Genomic DNA, 18,862 nt, shown 5'->3' with positions numbered 1-18,862 from the left:
TAGATCTTAGCACTCATGCCAGTTCATAGAGTGAGATGTGGTCATAAAGATATCCAGGACCTGAACAATTGATGTACCCTTCATTGCTGTATTTTGTTGTAGTAATATGCTCTTATGTCATTTTCAATTTACAGTGAACATAAGAAAAATCAAGGAGTTTTCTTGGCAATACTGTTGGAGCTCAACCTGTGATTGTATTTCAGGATCAGGGTGCTTTGGATGTGGGGAGTGATGTCAATGAGTTTCAAGATGGCAATGGTTTGGTCAATGATATTGATGCAGAGAATGACCAGGAGATCCCTGTTCAAAGTGTAGTTTCCCATGAGAATGTCCCTAAGGGGTGTGGGGATGATGGTGTGCTCTCTGAATTGTTACCAGCGAGTTCTCATGATAGGGAACTAAAAACAGATCAGCATCTGGCCCAGCTGCAGAAATTAATGAGCAAATAGATAGATGGGAGGAGATCAGTCAAAACAGGAGAGCCAAACAGTGGCTTCGGCATTCTGCCAGGCTCCAAGAGAAAAAGATAAGACATTCTCAGCTAAAGCGAAATCAATTTCTGAGTGATAGAGACATAGCTAACGAGGACATAAAAGTCCCAAGTATAGAATATGTAGTAAGATGAAGCATCATTTGGAATCAAGTCAAGATCTCGTCCTTGTTTTAGGAAGCTTTGCTTGGAAAATTCATGTTTTAAGTGCCTTTGTTTCATGGCTTTGATTCTTGGATTTTATGTTTTTATATTCATGCCTTGGATTCATGTTTCCTGATTTCTTGCATTTTGTTTGGGAAGTTGTGACTTTGTTTTTATGGGCTTTGCTGGACTATTACCCTGGACCACTTTGTTTCTGCTTATCTTCCTACCTAATTGGAATTACCTATTTCTTTAAAGTGTTTTTTACTTGCCTGCTTTTTAATTATCTTCAATAAAAGGATTGTTTCCCTATCCAACGGTGTGGTGTTTAAAGTCAGAGGGCTTTTCCTGTCCCGGAGTGCAACAAATATTTGTTCAGGGATGGGGGTTATCACGGCTTTTCTCTGAAGCTGAGAGAGTATAACTTGTCTAAGGTCTTCAAGTGAGTTTCATGACTGAACAAGAATGTCAACCCTGGTCTCCTCATTAAATCACTTTGTCTCTTTTTTGATTTGTGTTATAGCTTTAGAATATTTCCAAGATGTTACAATGCACAAATTTGAAATGGCTACTTACTGAGTTTTAAAAGACCAGATCATAGAAATTATCTTTCTGACCATTGTGTTTCATTATTGGTTGCATGTACACCCTATCATTTCTTTTACACCACCAAATAGAAAGAAAATTACCAGTTTTGAAAGTGCTTAATGCAGAATATGTTTGTGTCTACTCTTTTTAACATGTTGATACTTGCTGCCAGTTAGTGTTTGTAAATATTACTGGGGAGGAGAAAGTATATCTCATTGGTGAATGCCCACTCAAATTGTGGAGCCTGTGGAATGTGGGGCCTCAGTCTGCTTTCAGTTTTTCCTTGAGACTGACAGACTTCTCTTTCCAAAGTAGGCCACTTCAGTCTAATGGCATTCACCATAAAATCACACACACACACATACATTTGAAGCCTACAATATCCTGAAGGACAACGGCTCATTTCATTTCTTATCAAGAAATCAGGCAGATCCGTCATATTTCCCAAATTAAATGACATTTTCAGGAAAATTCATTGGAACCAAAAATGAGGTTTCCTCTCCACAGACTCCAATTAGTTTAAAAATGGGTTTCGCCTGATGAAAATTCTTGAAATAACTGAGCTGTGTAAGGGAGGAAGGAATCAATATGCCTATATGTGTATACAAATACAGATATAGATGTATACACACAGTCGTGATATCCTATCAAGTGGCATAAATCTTTAATTTTAGCAATCAGTATTAATACCCCCATGATCTCTTTGTGTGATCTATTCTCTCTTTTCCTCCATATCTACACAAGTACTCGGCAACTCTGGTATTCCAGGGAGAGGCCAGTCACTCATTTGCTTCCTAAGTAGACAAAATTAACTGCTTATCTGTTGATCTTCTTACATGATCCTTTAAGAATCCTTTCTCTCTGAATGTGTGTCCAAGGCCGCATTTGCCTTTGGAAGGGGAAAAAAAAACCTTACCCCCTTGTCCTTCCTTTACGCACTCATAGGGGGCCTGGGTCTAATTAAATTGCTCTCAAAGACAAGAAGGGATGAATTTCCTTCTTCTATTCTCCCTTGTCACCCATTTAAGTCAGCTGAGATTCATTCACTGCATTTTACTTATGTTAAAAAAAAGGAGAGAGACAAAAGTGGAAAAGGAAGACAAACGAAATTAGAATTACAAGGAAAGAAAGAGAGTAGTCTAAGGAGGAGGAGCAGCAAAATTTGGGAACGCATAAAATTGAGCGAATGTCGAAGTCAGTAAAGATTGGGTACCAAACAAGGAAGAGGAGGATGAGGGGTTTTTTTATTATTATTATTTTCCAAAAAACACTCGTCACTTGCTGGCGGTGGAACCTGCTAGACATAGCCACAGAACATACACATATGTGTACTATGTATTTAAAGAAACTAGCTTCCTTAAAACTTAAGGATATGGAATTCCTGTAAAAACAAATAAAAAATTACTCTGCAGTTCCATTAAGCAGTAATTTTTTATTTGTTTTTACAGGAATTCCATATCCTTAAGTTTTAAGGAAGCTAGTTTCTTTAAATACATAGTACACATATGTGTATGTTCTGTGGCTATGTCTAGCAGGTTCCACCGCCAGCAAGTGACGAGAAACATTCTTCATATTTTCCATCTCTCAAAATAGTGTTCTCTTCCCTGTAATAGCAAGATGCATTGCACACATACACACAACTTCCTTCTGTCAGAATTGTAGTTACCTTGCTCAGACATTGTACATCTCTCAATTTTGCTGTACCTTTTCCAAATAGTTAAAGGTTTCCATGGCTATTCATCATCCAAATTCCAAAATCTGAAGTACTACAAAGTTGTCCACCTGCATGGCTACAATATTGATAACTTTGCTTTTTGATAATTCAAAGTGCACACATTTTTATACAAGCACACAATTATTAAAAATATGATGTATATTATTACCTTAAGGCTATGTCTATAAGGTGTTCATAAAACATGGGTACATTTTGTATTTAGTCTTGGGTCCTATCTCCAAGATATCTTATTAGGTAAGGTAAAGCTAAAGGTTTCCCCTGACATTTAGTCTAGTCGTGTCTGACTCTGGGGGTTGATTCTCATCTCCATTTCTAAGTTGGAGAGTAGGAATTGTCTGTAGATACCTCCAATGTCATGTGGGCAACATGACTGTATGGAGTGCCATTACCTTCCTGCAGAAGCAGTACCTATTGATCTACTCACATTTGCATGTTTTTGAATTGCTAGGTTGGCAGAAGCTGGGGCTAACAGCGGGAGCTCACCCCGCTCCCCCGGATTCAAACCACAAACCTTTTGGACAGCAAGTTCAGCAGCTCAGCGGTTTAACCTGCTGCACCACCACGGGGCTCTTATTAGATACATATATGCAAATACAGGCATTTAAAATCTGAAAAGAAATCTAAAACACCTCTGGTCCCAAGGAATACTCAACCTGCACATGTTTGTCTTTCCCACAATCCCAAAAATATAGGACTCATAGTTTTCCTTATTAAATAAACAGAAAGCTTCACAAGCGTATTTTTTCCTCTAACAAGGACTGCCATGTATTTCTGGAGATAACATGAAAAAACCCTAAATTGCCAAACAAGTTGAAACAAAATTAACTATTTCCTCACTTTGTCTTAAAGGCCTCCCACCTTTCGTCTCACTTCACCCTAAGCCAATTTCTTTGCTATGGGCTGATACCTCCCCATCCAGTCCTGCATCCTGCCCACTCTCCCAATTCTTGCTTCCTTGTTAAGATTAATGAGGAAAATTTGAGAATGTAAACATGAACTAGGCCCATGAAATGCAGCTCTGTTGAGGATGTATGTTGTTGTCTCTGTTGTGTTTGCCTGTGGAGTGGTGGTGATGCAGAAAAAAAGGAGAGAGATATAGGAGGAGGTATCCCCTCTGACTCAAGGATAGCTGTTGGTTGCACTGTGTGGGTCACGGGGGAGTCACTGCCTTACAACTATAGTGGGAATAGTGTGGGTGGAGAGGAAGTTGTCTGTGAGGGCATGTTTTTGGATTTATCAAATCCCCCATCCCTTGTGTGATTCAAGGGTCCAAAGAAGGTCTTGGAAGAGTTGAGCAATTAGCCTCTGAAGGTCACACAAAGTTGTTGTTGCCCTCATTGTGGACAATTCCTTTATCTCTCCTCCTTCCTTTCTCTTATCCCTCTCTTCCTCCTTCCTCAGATGCCTCTCTTCCTCCTCCTCCTCCTCCTCCTTCTCATCCATCATCACCAAAGCTCCAAACACATCTGAGGAATCTGTTCAATTAAATCTCTCCCAGCTCCACCTGGCTCCTGAGTGAAAGGTCAGTGAAGTCTGGAGAAGGGGGAAGGGGGAGAGAAAGAAATGCATGAGGAAGGCTCGGTTCTATTTGCGCCGCCTTTGCCTGTCTTTTTTTCTCCCTCTCTCCCTCCCTCCAGCCCTCCTCCCTCTCCTCTTTTCTTCTTTAATGATACCCAATGGTCAATCACTCCCCAGCAGTGCTAGAGATGCCCCGAAGCATCATTGTGGTCAGGAGCGATCGATCAGGTTCCCTTAAAAAAAAGATGATAATGATAACCCGTGGACATAATGTCAGCGAGTTTGCTGTGCCTCTTGGAGGCCGCTCACCTCTCTGTCTGCCAGGGCCTACAAGAAGCTTGGAGGGGCCTGAGAAAGACTTTCCCCCCACTGTGCCCACTTAGCCCTGCCTTAAAGACAGCTAATTAGACCAAGAGCTCCTCTGTCTGTTTACACTGGTGGGGTGGGGGGTATGTAGTGGGAAGATAGTATATGGACGGTGTGCGAGAAGAAGATAGAGGGGGAGAAAGAATGAGAATAACAGGAGACACAACTTTTACAAAAACCCTCTTTGTACTAATACAGAAATCTTCTTCATTAATCTGAAGATAATGATAGATACACATCTGCTTATTTACAAGTGACCAAGAGCATTATTGGCACAAAGTCCCAGGCTCAATATTCTATCAGCCGTGAACAGAACATGGAAATTTCATTTTTGGGATACTAAGACTCCCAAAATCATTCACCCACTATGGGCACTAGCTGAAGAATTTGGAAGCCAGGATCCTAAACAAACTACAATATGTGATATGCAGTTTGCATAATTTCTCCACTCTGCTGCTGGGGGGGGGAGGGGGCGGGGTTGACTTCTATATCCTTAATTGTTGTGTGGAAAAGGAGATTTCATGAGCAGTTTGTTATCAACACCTGTTGAACTTCCTCATCTGCCTGACTATTAAAGGTGCAAGAGACCTCTGGCATCCCTACGTAACTGATTACTACCATTTCTCTCATCTGCTACCACTGCAATTGGCATAACTAGGCTTCAGATATGTTGGATCTCATGCAGTCCAAAGCTTTGGTCATGAATCCTCCTTCACTATCATCACTATCCCAGAGCTCATAGTTAACTCTTTCCTGTGTCCTTCAAAGAGCCCATCCAGATAGTACCCTTATTCGCTACAAACCAGGAAAACCCTCTTTGTAGTGAATTAATTAAGTAGTGGGTTTATTCTGCACCTTCTTGGAATATTTCTGGTTCTGGACTGCAGAATATTGCAGCCCAGACAGTATTCCCACTGCAGACCAGACAGCATTTACCGGGCTAAATAAACTGTGGGAATACCCTTCCTCCAAGCCCCCAGACCCCTTAGAAGAGTAATGAAAACTTACCTGGCCTCCATAACAGGCTTTGGCCATTTCTCCTGGCACATAGAAATGATGCGCCAGGAGAGGGGGGAGGAGCGATTTTCCGGATAATCCTGCGAATCTCGGGCAGACAAGCGGACAAATGTCAGCATGCTGGAAGAAGCGAAGACCACCAGCATTGAAGCAATGGTCCTCTGCCATTAACTCCGCTGGACCGGCAATGTTGTCTGGATGCCCGACCACCATCTCCCAAAGCAGTTGCTCTACTCCAAACTCAAGAATGGAAAATGGAATGTTGGTGGGCAGGAAAAGAGATTTAAAGATGGGCTCAAAGCCAACCTTAAAATCTCTGGCATAGACACTGAGAACTGGGAAGCCCTGGCCCTTGAGCGCTCCAGCTGGAGGTCAGCTGTGACCAGCAGTGCTGTAGAATTTGAAGAGGTATGAATGGAGGGTGAAAGAGAGAAACGTGCCAGGAGTAAGGCACATCAAGCCAACCCCAACTGAGACCGCCTTCCACCTGGAAACCAATGCCCTCACTGTGGGAGAAAACTTAGGTCAAGAAAAGGGCTCCACAGCCACCTACGGATCCACAAGAATACTGATAATGGAAGACTATCCTACTCATCCAACGAGGGATCGCCTAAGTAAGTAAGTAAGAACAGAATGAGTCCCTCTTTTCTGAAAATCCAAAACAGTTTAAAAACATATTTTATGTATGTGCATATGCATTTGTTTCTTTATATATTTATTTTTGCTCTTGCTGCCACTGTTTCCTTTACCTTTAAGAAAAGGGGGCTAGCAACACATCAAGCACCCACCAAGTTTTTCTCAAAGTGTTCTCATACCTCTACTGTCAGAACTTTAGTAGTAGAGAACCACAAACTCTGTTTTTAGGCAAGGATAACAACATAGTTGCTTTGAATTTCTGGCCAAGCAGGGGAAGACAAAACTTGGGGAAATCCCATTGGTTCATTGGTTCTATCCTAGATGGAACTAGAGTTGCTCGGTCAGGAGCATCCAAAGCCCTTTGAGCTAGGATACTCTCTGTGGATTGATTTAAGCATGCACTGTTAAGGATGCTTCATTCACTACCTGTTCTCAATATAACATCATCAGATTATTTAATTGGTTGGAGATTAAATATTCCAAGTTTGCCACTGAATTGGGGAGGGGGGGGGAGAGTTTTTTGTTTCCCAGATCTGTTTTTAACATGTTTGAAAACAGTGATTTTTAAATCCATGCTCTCATCCTGAAGTTTCCTCCTGTCACTGTGAAGGTTGGAAAAGAGGGGAAGGTCTTGATATCTGGGAATCCTAATTGAGACTAGCTATTTTTATTTGGACATACAGTCCAATCTCTGAAATTCATTATGTCCCAACATATATTTCACTATAAAAGGGGTTCAGTGGAGACCAGAATCTGTTCCTCAAGTGTTCCTAATGTGTCTGTCATCTGCCAAAGCATTGTTTGAAGCTGACATTGTAAAGCTGATTAATTTTGTTCACTGATAGATGTTTGAACAGGAGGGAGAGAATTACTGTAAAGCAATGTCATATGTCCTCTCTTAAATTCTCCAGATTTCAGCCTAAATTAGAAGATTTTGTAGCATTTAACAAATACCTAGCAGCAGCCCTTTCATCAGCTCAGAAAGACCGATAGAAGAAAAGCTAATGCACCTCTGCTGTTGAAACACCAGCTCCCTTTGGATCCCCTACAATTGGTAGCAGCCTTTCCAGAAATCTCCTAAGACCTGTGCTCTGAATTTTATTTTTCCCCTTTCCTTTCCTGCTCCCCTTCGTTGTTCTTTTTGTGTCATGCCATACACTGACAATGCCATCACACACAAGATCTGTTCCACACACTTCTAAAAAAGTTCATAGATCAACACAGATCCCATCATACAGCACAAGGGACTTCTATCTCTTATCCATGCTGCTTTATTTGTGTAGGGAAATGAGGAACTGGGGCCGGTTAGAAAGTGTCTTCTGGGCTCCCAATGCATGTGGAAACAGGAGAAAGTGGAGGAAACACATCGGATGGGATCTATCAAATTTTCCCAAATTGGAGTTCTTAGAAGATTTTTGGACTTCCATGATTGAAAATAAGGAGATTAGGAGGGGAAGGAAAGGGGTCAATGGTAAGAAGTAGTGTATGTCTTTAAAATATTGCCTCTTGCTTCCTTGAGAGTAAGGCAATTGAGAGGGAAAATAAAGGAGTCCATGGAAAGAAATGGTGTCTATCTTGAGGACTATTTTTCCTTGAAAGTAAGTAGATTGGAAGGAAAAGGAAATGAGCCAATGGAAAGAAATAGTGTCGGTATTGAGAATGATGTCTCTTGTCTCCTTGAGAGTAAGGTGATTGGAAAGGAAAGGAGCCCATGGAATGAAGTGATGTGTCTTGAGAACGATGCCTTCTGTCTCCTCTAAGTAGATGGCTGAGTTGGAAAAGGGTGATCTGTGTAATGCGGGTAAGTAAATTCTCTGTCTTCTTTAAAGATGGAATGCCACACAAAGAAGACAATTTTCCCCGCTTTCCCCCATTTTTCTCAGTTCTGTCTGATGAAGTCCTTAACACAATAAGCTAAGCTTATGGAAAGTAGTTGCAATGTGGCATGTCTTTTCAGGTCATTCTGGGAATCCTTTTTGCTGAACAATAATGTATTAATGTTTTAAATAAATAGGTAGGTAAAGGTAAAGGTTGTCCCCTGACATTAAGTCCAGTCATGTCTGACTCTGGGGTGTGGTGCTCATTTCCATTTCTAAGCCGAAGAGCTGGCGTTGTCCGTAGACACCTCCAAGGTCATGTGGCCAGCATGACTGCATGGAGCGCCGTTACCTTCCTACCGGAGCGGTACCTATTGATCTACTCACATTTGCATGTTTTTGAACTGCTAGGTTGGCAGAAGCTAGGGCTGACAGTGGTAGCTCACGTCACTCCCTGGAATCGAACCTGTGACCTTTCGGTCAACAAGCTCAGCAGCTCAGCGCTTTAACCCACTGTGCCACAAAGGGCTCCTAAATAAATAGGTACTTACAATAAATAATATTTAGGCAGACTGCAGCTCCACCTCCACCATGTGAGTCAATGAACATGAAAAGAACTTTGTTATAATGCTACAATCACACCTATGTAAAGGCATTGAACAGCAATGTGAGGTGTATATGTGAGTGTGTAGGGAGGACTGCATTTTTCCAAGCTAGACAATCCTGCACAAATAGCTCCTGTGCCCCCACCAACAGTCTAGATTTTTTTCCATTGCCATTTTATTTTCTGCATCATTTGATGAACAAAGCTTCTATTTTCCTTGACTCCCATTAAACTATTTGATGGGGCCTTTTATTTTGTATTATAATTGGGAAAGCAATCATGTGATAAATGCACGTTTGTTGTGAAATAAAATAAGCAATGATGAAAACACCCAAATCATATTACTGGAGAGAGTAGCAGTCAGCCTTTGGAAAGGTGCCTTCTCAGGATGCCTGCTGATTTCTGAAGCCCTGAAACCAAGTACATAGAATATTACGTTACTTTAGAGAGATAAATTGTTGACGATGGTGATGTTGAGGATGATTCACTTACCTATTTTAGATTTTTCACCAGATCTACATTTTTGTGTTGTCTGTAATTTGTAATACCAGATGTGTACCTCAAACAACAGAATGATTTAACAAAAGAGTTATGTTTCCGACACACAGAATCAGAGATTTAAGGTTCACTCTGGCCAACTCTTGCCAGTGAAAGGATCTACATGTCTCAAGCCATGATGTTATTCCTCACTTCTATGAAAATAGGTCTATGAAGGTTTGGGTGGGGGAAATTTTAAGGTTGCATGCCAAAAGAAACTATCCTTGAAACATAAAGGGTGAGGGAAATGAAAGACAACTATATACTTTGTTTCAGAAATAGCCAGCCCTTAGGTTGTGGGTTGCATGAAGCACCAAAAGGTTTCAACATGGTGTACTGCATGCTGCCAAGGCTTCCTGCCACATTGCTTGAGATGTTCTCACCAGCACTACCCAACTTATCAGACCTGCAACCTTCACAGCAGTGAATTACAAACTGCAGCAATCTCCTCTCAAGTTATCTCTCCCTTCCTCCAGTAAGAACAGCAACTTTTGATGTTTACTCGACAGTAGAATAGCTTGCCTCCATGGGTGATGGACTCTCCATTTTTGGAGATCTTTACTAACAAGTTGAATGCAATTTAGCTGTGTTTCTTACATATCCATCTAATGCTAAGATTCTGGGAATCTATTCAATTGCTATATGGGTATTTTGTCCCTGCATGTCAGGATGCTTGCTGATTTTGAGAGCTCCCAGGAACAATCACATAGAATTGTAAGTTGCTTCTGAATTAAAAAAAAATATTGGTGGTGGTGATTACACCAATTTTCTTACCAACCTATCTACCCCAAATCAAAAACTATTCCTTGAATAGAGTATAATGTATAACTCCCTTAAAATAGCCTGCCACCACTGTCGACTCCTCCTCCCCCTTGTCTTGCTCTTCCTCCTACATAGAGGGGGAAATGGCAGCTTGGGTTATCTGTGCTGTGGTTGTTGCCAGTTTTCTTCTCCTTTCGCACATCCAGATCATACTGTTTGGAAACATGGCTGACACTTTTCTCTTCCTTTCTAATTACTTGCATGATGACCCCCACCCCAATAAAATTGCTGATTATGCTTCTGATTTCATTCATTGTGTGAGAAAGATGGGGGGGGGTTGAAATAATACTTTTCCTAACTGTTAATTTCATATCACTGTTTCTTCTGCCACAACATCAGTTTTACTATTGCCAGGTTTCTGTGTGTGCGCGCGCATTCAAGTTGCCTGTTGACTTATGGTAACCCCATGAATTTCATAGGATTTTCCTAGGTGGTTTTGCCAATTCCTTCTTCTGAAATGTAGCCCACAGCACCTGTTATTCTTTGGCAGTCTCCCATCCAAGTACTGTGATAAAAAAATCCTTTGCTTTTTTCCCATTACAGCTCTTTCTGCATTCACTTTCATCATGTGAATGTGGATACTGAGCATAGATACCATCATATCCTTTAGCAGAGCCTTTAGCTAATGTGCAGACAGGGTTCTACAGCTAGTGTGTTAGAAAAGGATGGAGAAAGACAGTACATAGATGAAAAGTGGTAGTTTATAAATAGATATGTCTGTGTGTCAGATTTTGAAAAGTTCCTTTTTCAGATTACAGAGGTGCTGCTCAGGAATTATGAGAGTTGTAATCTCTAATAAATCACTATCCCAAGCTTTGGTATGTGTGTCTGTCTATCTGTCTGGATAAACATTTGGTCCTTCATATGGCAATGCATACAGTTTTTGGGACCAAAAATGTTGCACGGGCAATTTTCTTTCTGTTGGTTAACTTTGAGAAAAGCATTGCACAGCAGCATAAAGCAGAGGTATTTCATACCACACAATTACAACACTAAGATTTCAGTGTAACAACTTTGGCTACATCCTGTGGGGCCCAAAAGTGTTTGGTTTGGGAATTCCTAAGCAGGGATTCATACCTTAGGACCTCATCACATGTGCTGTGGGAAGCATGGGGGATTATCTACCTAGCAAAGCAAATAATAACATTAGATCCCAAATTGTCGAGTTTCATGTAAGTATTTCCCACCACACATGCATGTTCCCCAGCCTTTCTCCGATTGTTGCCCATGTTTGGAACCATCACACAGACATCTTTGTCCCCACCCATTTTTAAGGGAAAATCTTCAAAATTCCAGAAGTCCAAAAATTCACAGTACTTCAGTAGATGAAAATTCCATCTCTATAGACATTTGGATGCTGCAAGTCCACAAATTATAACTTGCTCCATCTGTAATATTCTGATTGACAGTATTGGAAACCTTTGTTTTAGATGTCATGGTCACAGAGTTTCTGTGCCTCACCTCCTCTTCAGAATTAAAATGGAAAGACCGAAGAGGAGAAATAGAATCCTTGGGGAAATGCTAAGTTTCCTTAGACAAATGCTTGGTGTCCAACCATTTGGAAGCCCACTGTGAAGAATTTGCACAACATTTTGCACAGAAGTTGCTCAGATCAGTTTTGACTTGTATGCTGTTATTGATACAACTCCAATGGCTGTAACTTTGGCTCCTGCTTGTCCAGTGTTGATGAATACCTTTCAAATTGTGCTGCCTGAGGATGTGGACAGGATCCTTGGAGAGGTGAGATCTACCACATGTATTCTAGATCCTTGCCCTCCCTGGCTGATAAAACAGACCAGAGGGGAGCTGGCAGAGTGGGTGTTGGTCAATGCCTCCTTAGATCAATCAGCTGGAGAACAGGGAGAAGTACCTATGTGACATGTTGCAGTGCCAGAGCCCAGAAATTGGTGTATGGGCTCTTGTGTGCAAAAAAAAAAAAAAAAAAAAAACCATGGTAGAGAAGAGGTTCTTGCACAGTTGGATGAAGGCATGGTGTTGAGTAATGTCGGAATGGCAAATGATACTTTTGTCCTAGTCCTATACACAACCACCACAACATGCTGGCTCATTTTACTTCCTAGGATGCATGCAGTGACTGTTGTTGTAAGCCTTAAAGTATTGTTCTGTGCCTTAAAGTTCTTTCTGACTTGAGGAAAATTGATCATTGGGTTTTCTTGACAAAATTCTGCCTTCCTCTCAAACTGAGAGAGTTCAAAGTCACCCGGTGGGTTTCTATGGTTGAGTTTAGATTCAAACTCTAGTCTCCAGAGTCATACTCCAATGCCCAGATCACTACTGTACATTGGAAACAGTGCATGTTAGTCCCATCTAAATGTGCTTAGAATCACTGAAAATGTTTAGTTATGATTAACTTTTAATTGACCTTCCTTTCGTGGGTTGTGGTTTTCCTCCAACTAGGTGACATAGGGTCCAATTTTATACTGGTTTACAACACAGTGACCTAGGGAGCTGGCATAAAAAGTCTCTCTCATAACAGAAACAGACAGAAAATATTCTGAGATAAATAAAAACATATATGGTTCTCCAAAATAATACCAGAAGGAACAGGAATAAAACCAGGGACCTTTTTATCTTTTTAATTAGTCTGGATGCACCCATAGATAAATAAAATGGTATCCCATTAAACCTCTTAAATTGTATGCCCTTTGCAATGAGGTTCCTATTCAGTCTTCTTTGTATATTGGAAATTAACATTGCTTTCTCTTTTCTTTCTTTCTTTTCAAGAGAGAATTAAGCAAGTTTTGGTATATACAAATCCCCTTCTTCATGACTTGGATTAAACAGACAGGTTCTAAAATGCAGAGGATGGAGGCAGCCAGATGATGTACAACTCTAACCTTTTCTCTATTAAATGGAAACAAATGGACCTTCTTGTGATGCATCACTGATCACCCTCAATGGCTCCTTGTATTTCTAAATACTGTCATGTAACAGTTCTACAAGGGTATTTAGAGGAAAAGAAGAAGTATGCTTTGGTGGAAATCTAACTTTTCACTAAAGGATGGCTCCCACAATCTGCTACAGGCCTAACATTTCTTTTTCATACCTCTTGCCCACAATGATTTGTACTGGTCATAAGTTATAAGGTTTTATACATTACTTATAAAAATGTATACATTGGATGCCATCTGCCATGGTGATTCCAGCTCTTCCTGGAAAGCTGAGCTTAGAAGGCAGTACTGGAGGTCCCTTTTTACACTCAGACCATTGGTCTGTGAGGTCTATTATGGCTCGGTTTTGTTCATTGTGCTTTTAAACATCTATATCCCACCACTGGGAGAGATTACCAATGTACTGATGACATTCAACTATCTCTCCTTCCCATCTGATTTTAAGGAATCTGTCTCTGAATTGAACCAATCTCAGCTGCTGGTAACAGACTTCATGAGGGCAGCCAAATGGATACTTAAAGAGAAACAACAACTCCTGGTGAACTGTAAAGCAGATTAGGGTGTGGTGGTTACACTTCCTCTGAAATCTCAGGTTCACATTTTGTATGTACTTCTGGACTCAGATCTGAGCCTAGAAGCCCAGATTTCAGAAATGCCATGGGATATTTCTGCACAGTTAAGGCTATTGCACTTTGGGGTGGGGGGACAAGAAGTAAATAGGCATACTTCCATTTTTTTCTTTAAAAACCACTTATAATTATTCCTTGCATAAGAAAATTATGAAATTCTTAAGTCAACTGGAGACTTGAAACCACAGACACACACAACCAGTCTGATGACCTCATCAGATGAGGGTAATTTAGTGTCCTAAGGTACTTTCACCCTGTCAAATGAGCAGAATCCCATGCTGGACATCATACAATGTTGTGTGATCTCTGGAGGACACCCTGCCCCCAATCATGGTGAAAGAGTCATTGAACACCCCCCCCCCCAACACGGGAGGCTTCCCATGTTGTCCTGGCTCCAATGAAGGAAACACAGGGCCTTGCGAGGAGGGTGACACTTTCCCCATTGTCTCACTGCCCCTCTCTTGTCTCCTGGAGGCAAAGTGAAGTAGGATGATGAGGCCCTGAAAAAGATGTGGATGAGTCAGTTGTGGGGATCTGTCAAATTCAGCAGGCCCCCTTGAGACATATAGTCCAGCTCATTCACAGTGCTGGAATACATTGTTCGAGCAGCCCTGCGTAATTAAGTAGCAACCTCTTTTTAAAACCTCAAGTAGAAGGTGGTTCACCAACCTCTTTCACATACCTTAAAGAAATCAAAAAGAAGGGAGTTAATTTGTTTTTATTTTCCCCAGAGGTAAACCTGTTGAATGGGGCTAGCATTCAGATGAAATCTGAGGAACCTCACTATCGGAATTCAAAATAATAGCTTCCAGTTGTCATGTGCTTATCACCATGCTTTTCACACTAAACTAAGGGCCTCATCAAATGGAGGTTTTTCCTCCATTTCTACACAATTCAAAGACAGAATCATGTGGAGCATATCAATTGACACAAGATTGCTTCTGGTGGTTGCCCATGGGATTCTGTTTCCAGAGTGTGTAAAAATGGAAGGATTAGGAAGACAAGGCGGGTATCAACTTCACTTCTCTCTCTGAAACACTTAAAATTGCTATTTTCCTTGGGGTGGGCAGTGGTGGATTTCTCCATTTACTTTGTGATGTTTCAGTGTGGGCATTCATGTGGGCAGTCTGCTAATGGTCCATCTGTCACCATTAGTGGTATAAATATGGGCCCGTCGAAAGAAGTGTTCTAAAAATTGTGCTAATCTTCTTGAGAGTTGGGGTTTAAAGAAGATGGGGCAGATTTTATCATCATCATCATGATCATCATCATTATGTTTATTTATACCCTGCTTTTTCTGTCCACAAGCAGACTCATTCCAAATGGCAGAGGATAGAGGCAACCAGATGATATACAACTCTAACATTTTCCTCTATTAAATGGAAACAAGTGGACCTTCATGGAAAAGAAATATTTTAAAAGTGTGCTGGTCTCCATGAGAGTAGGAGAGAATGGAACAGATCTCATAGAAAGAAGAATTCTAAAAACTAAGCAGGTCTCATTGAGAGTAGAGATTTAAAGATCTCATGGAAAGAACAATTTTTAAAAGTGTGCTGGTATTCTTGAAATGGAAGACGAAAACATCCACCTGCATGATAGGAAATGAAGCAGATGGTTGAGCTAGAAATAGGAGGAGATAATCCTATCTATTGTGCATGAGTAAGTTCTCTCTTTTAAAGACAGACTAGAATGGGACACTCCATAAAGATGACAATTCCACCCCCTTGTGGGATGACATCCTAAGACCCCATTATCCATTGGGAATATGTTCCAACAGCCCCCCCCCTCCCCGATATTTGAAACGATGAATAGTACTGAGTCCCACCCCCACCCCCCACCCCCACCTTGTTCTTACTTGATGTCTTGTAGTGGGTGGAAGAACTGTTCTAATGATGCTGCTCCCATCTGCTGGAGTTACTCAATCTCCCCAGCGATATTTGGACCTGGTGTCTTATGTCATCATAGCTTCCTACACCCTGGTTCTGGGTTTAAGATCAGTCTCAAACCTTTCTATTATGTCGAAGGCTTTCATGGCCTGGGTTGTTGTAGGTTTTGGGGGCTATATGCCCATGTTCTAAAAGCATTCTCTCCTGACGTTTTGTCTGCATCTATGGCAGGCATCCTCAGGTTTGTTGGAAACTAGGATAATTGGATTTATATATAAATCCACAGATATATACATCCAATTTTCCTAGTTTCCAACAGATCTCACAACCTCTGAGGATGCCTGCAGTAGATGCAGGCAAAATGTCAGGAGAGAATATTTCATGGCCATATAGCCCCCAACCTACAACAACCCATTTTCTCTTATGACTCCAAGGACACTCCAAGGAGTGAGATCTGAGATATCTTTTCAATCATGACCTCTTTGTAGAGATGGCAGATGCTGTCAGTTTTCCTCTTGGTCAGTTTTGTTTTTAAAAAATTCTATTTGTACTAGTTTGTAAAGTTTTCATATAAATTCAGACAAATTCACTTGAAAAGGACTCAGATCTTAGCTTAGCCTTCTTCTTTCTACTGCCCCACTTGAATTGCTTTAGAATGGAAGTAGAGTAATACAACAATAGCAAGGCTGGCATAGCAGGATATATATGGCATACATTTTTTTCCCACTAGCTTTGAATGTACACCTGTTTGGCAATGCAACTCTGAATAAAAAGGAGGCCCCAAAGAGTTGCTTGCAGTGTTTCCTGGGCTGATACATGAAGAGGTGAGCCCATAATTCAGTATCTGATTACACCCTTAAGAAATCATGTTGCATTTCCCAACAGGTAAGCATTTTGATAGATTGTCAAGAGTATGATGAAGGCCGATCGCAGCTGTAATGCAAAGAGTTATACAGCAGATAACATCCCAGATATATCAACACCTTGATCTAGATTTGTTACACACACTCTTTTTCTGCCGAAGAGGCCATTACAAACATTTATCAATTATGCCACAATACACACACACATGCACACACAAACACAATAATTCTGCAAAAGGGGAAACTATTACAAGTAAGTTGTCAGATTGTAACTAGCACAAAAATTATATGCAGTTATAAATAAGGCATCCAGTCAAGTGGATTTATAACTAGCTAGCATAGCAACCCTGAGCAGGACTTGGGATCTATTTAGGGAGTTAGCGGTAGCACAAAATAAGGGTAAAGTGGGGGGGGGGGGCAATGAAAAAATAACACAATGATGAGGAGGATTATGATAAAATAAAATGTGTAAAAGTAGATAAAAGATGTGTAGCAGAGGTATATGCAGTATAAGTTGTAATTGGGGAAAGTGAAAAACTAATAAGGAGTGTGTTGTAAAAGGCTTTCATGGCTGGAATCACTGGGTAGCTGTATGGCCATGTTTCAGAAGCATTCTCTCCTGGCATTTTGCCCACATTTCTGGCAGGCATCCTCAATGGTTGTGAGGGCTGTTTGAAATTAGACAAGTGAGGTTTATATATCTGTGGAATATCCAGGGTGGGAGAAAGAACTCTTGTCTGCTTGAGGCAAGTGTGAAGTGTTGCAATTGGCCACCTTGATTGGCAGTGAATGGCTAGATGTATTTTATTGTGTTCTTTCAGCCCTTAAATATACATTAAAACAGCTACAATGTTGAAAAAAGTTTTTCATTGCAAACCTGTGTTATGGATACTGACAGGATCATCCTAATATAAAGGACAAGATGGTGCTCCACCCATCTTATTTGATTATTCTACAGGAAGCTGGCCACAGAATCAAGTTTGATTTTGTGGTTATCTTCCAGTGGAAGTTGACCATAAAGTCATGCTGGAAGACATAGACATTCTTAGATGTCCTCTCAGATAAAAGTAACTTTTTAAAATTTTAATTCAGAGTTCACAGAGTTTGGGGCCCTAATCCATTTTTCTTCTGACACATTTTGTAGTGAGGCTTAGAAGGGAGAATTAAACCTGCCTTTACCTTTACATCTAATGGTCATATTCCAAAGTGAGGGCCCTTCGACAGATGTTATCTCAATTGTAATTAATTTCAGCAATTGTACATGGTGTGAAGAAGAATATCTGAATAGGAATGTTTATTGTGTTGTTGAAGGCTTTCGTGGCCAGAATAACTGGGTTGCTGTGAGTTTTCCAGGCTATATGGCCATGTTTCAGTAGAATTCTCTCCTGATGTTTCACCTGCATCTGTGGCCAGCATCTTCAAAAGTTTGTTGGAAGTGAGGGATGTAATTATTATTATTAATAATAATAATAAACTTTATTTATACCCCATCACCATCTCCACCAACAGAGACTTGGTGTAGCTTACATGAGGCCGAGCCCAAACAACAAATTACAATAAAATAAAAACCGAAGACACAAATGACAACACAGTGAAATACATAAAACATATGAATACAATAAGCCATATAAAAATACAATATCCACAATCACAATCACAACGAGAGGGCTGCATGTGCAAGATAAAATGTTAGTAAAGTGTGTGTGTGATGCTCAGGGTGTTTGTTTGAAGCAAGTGTGAGTGTTGCAATGGGCAAGCTTGATTACCACTGAGTAGCCTTGTAGCTGCAAAGTCAATCAGTGAGGGTATATGCAGAGGGGTAGCCTGGCTGTTGTGGCTAGAGGCATTCTTTGTTTGGAAGGTGTTAACTGGTGATTGTTAGCTATCTGAAATTCCCCTGTTTCTGAATGGTGTTCTTCATTTACACCAGAATCAAAACAGTAAATTTGGTTCCAGGACTCCTTATGCATACGAAAATCTATGGATGCTCAAATCCTTTTGTATACCATAGTGCAGTAAAATAACTTATATAAAATGTAAAACCAAGCTTTGTGCTTTAGTGTGTGTACACACAAAAAAAATGTGTGTGTGTGTATGTGTATATGTGTGTATGTATATTCAAGCCATGGATCCATAGATACAGAATCCATTGATATCATGGATATTGTGTCAGCAAAAACTTGGGGAAGTTACTTTTGAACTCCAATTCCCATGATGCCCAAGTCAGAAACTCTGGAAGCTACAGTCCAAAAATATCTTTCCTAAACTCTGGGACTGATGTTGTACAGTTATGTATGT

This window comes from Anolis sagrei, chromosome 5, assembly GCF_037176765.1.
Source record: "Anolis sagrei isolate rAnoSag1 chromosome 5, rAnoSag1.mat, whole genome shotgun sequence".
Classification (NCBI taxonomy): Eukaryota; Metazoa; Chordata; class Lepidosauria; order Squamata; family Dactyloidae; genus Anolis; species Anolis sagrei.
Note: the sequence above shows the minus strand (reverse complement) of the source record.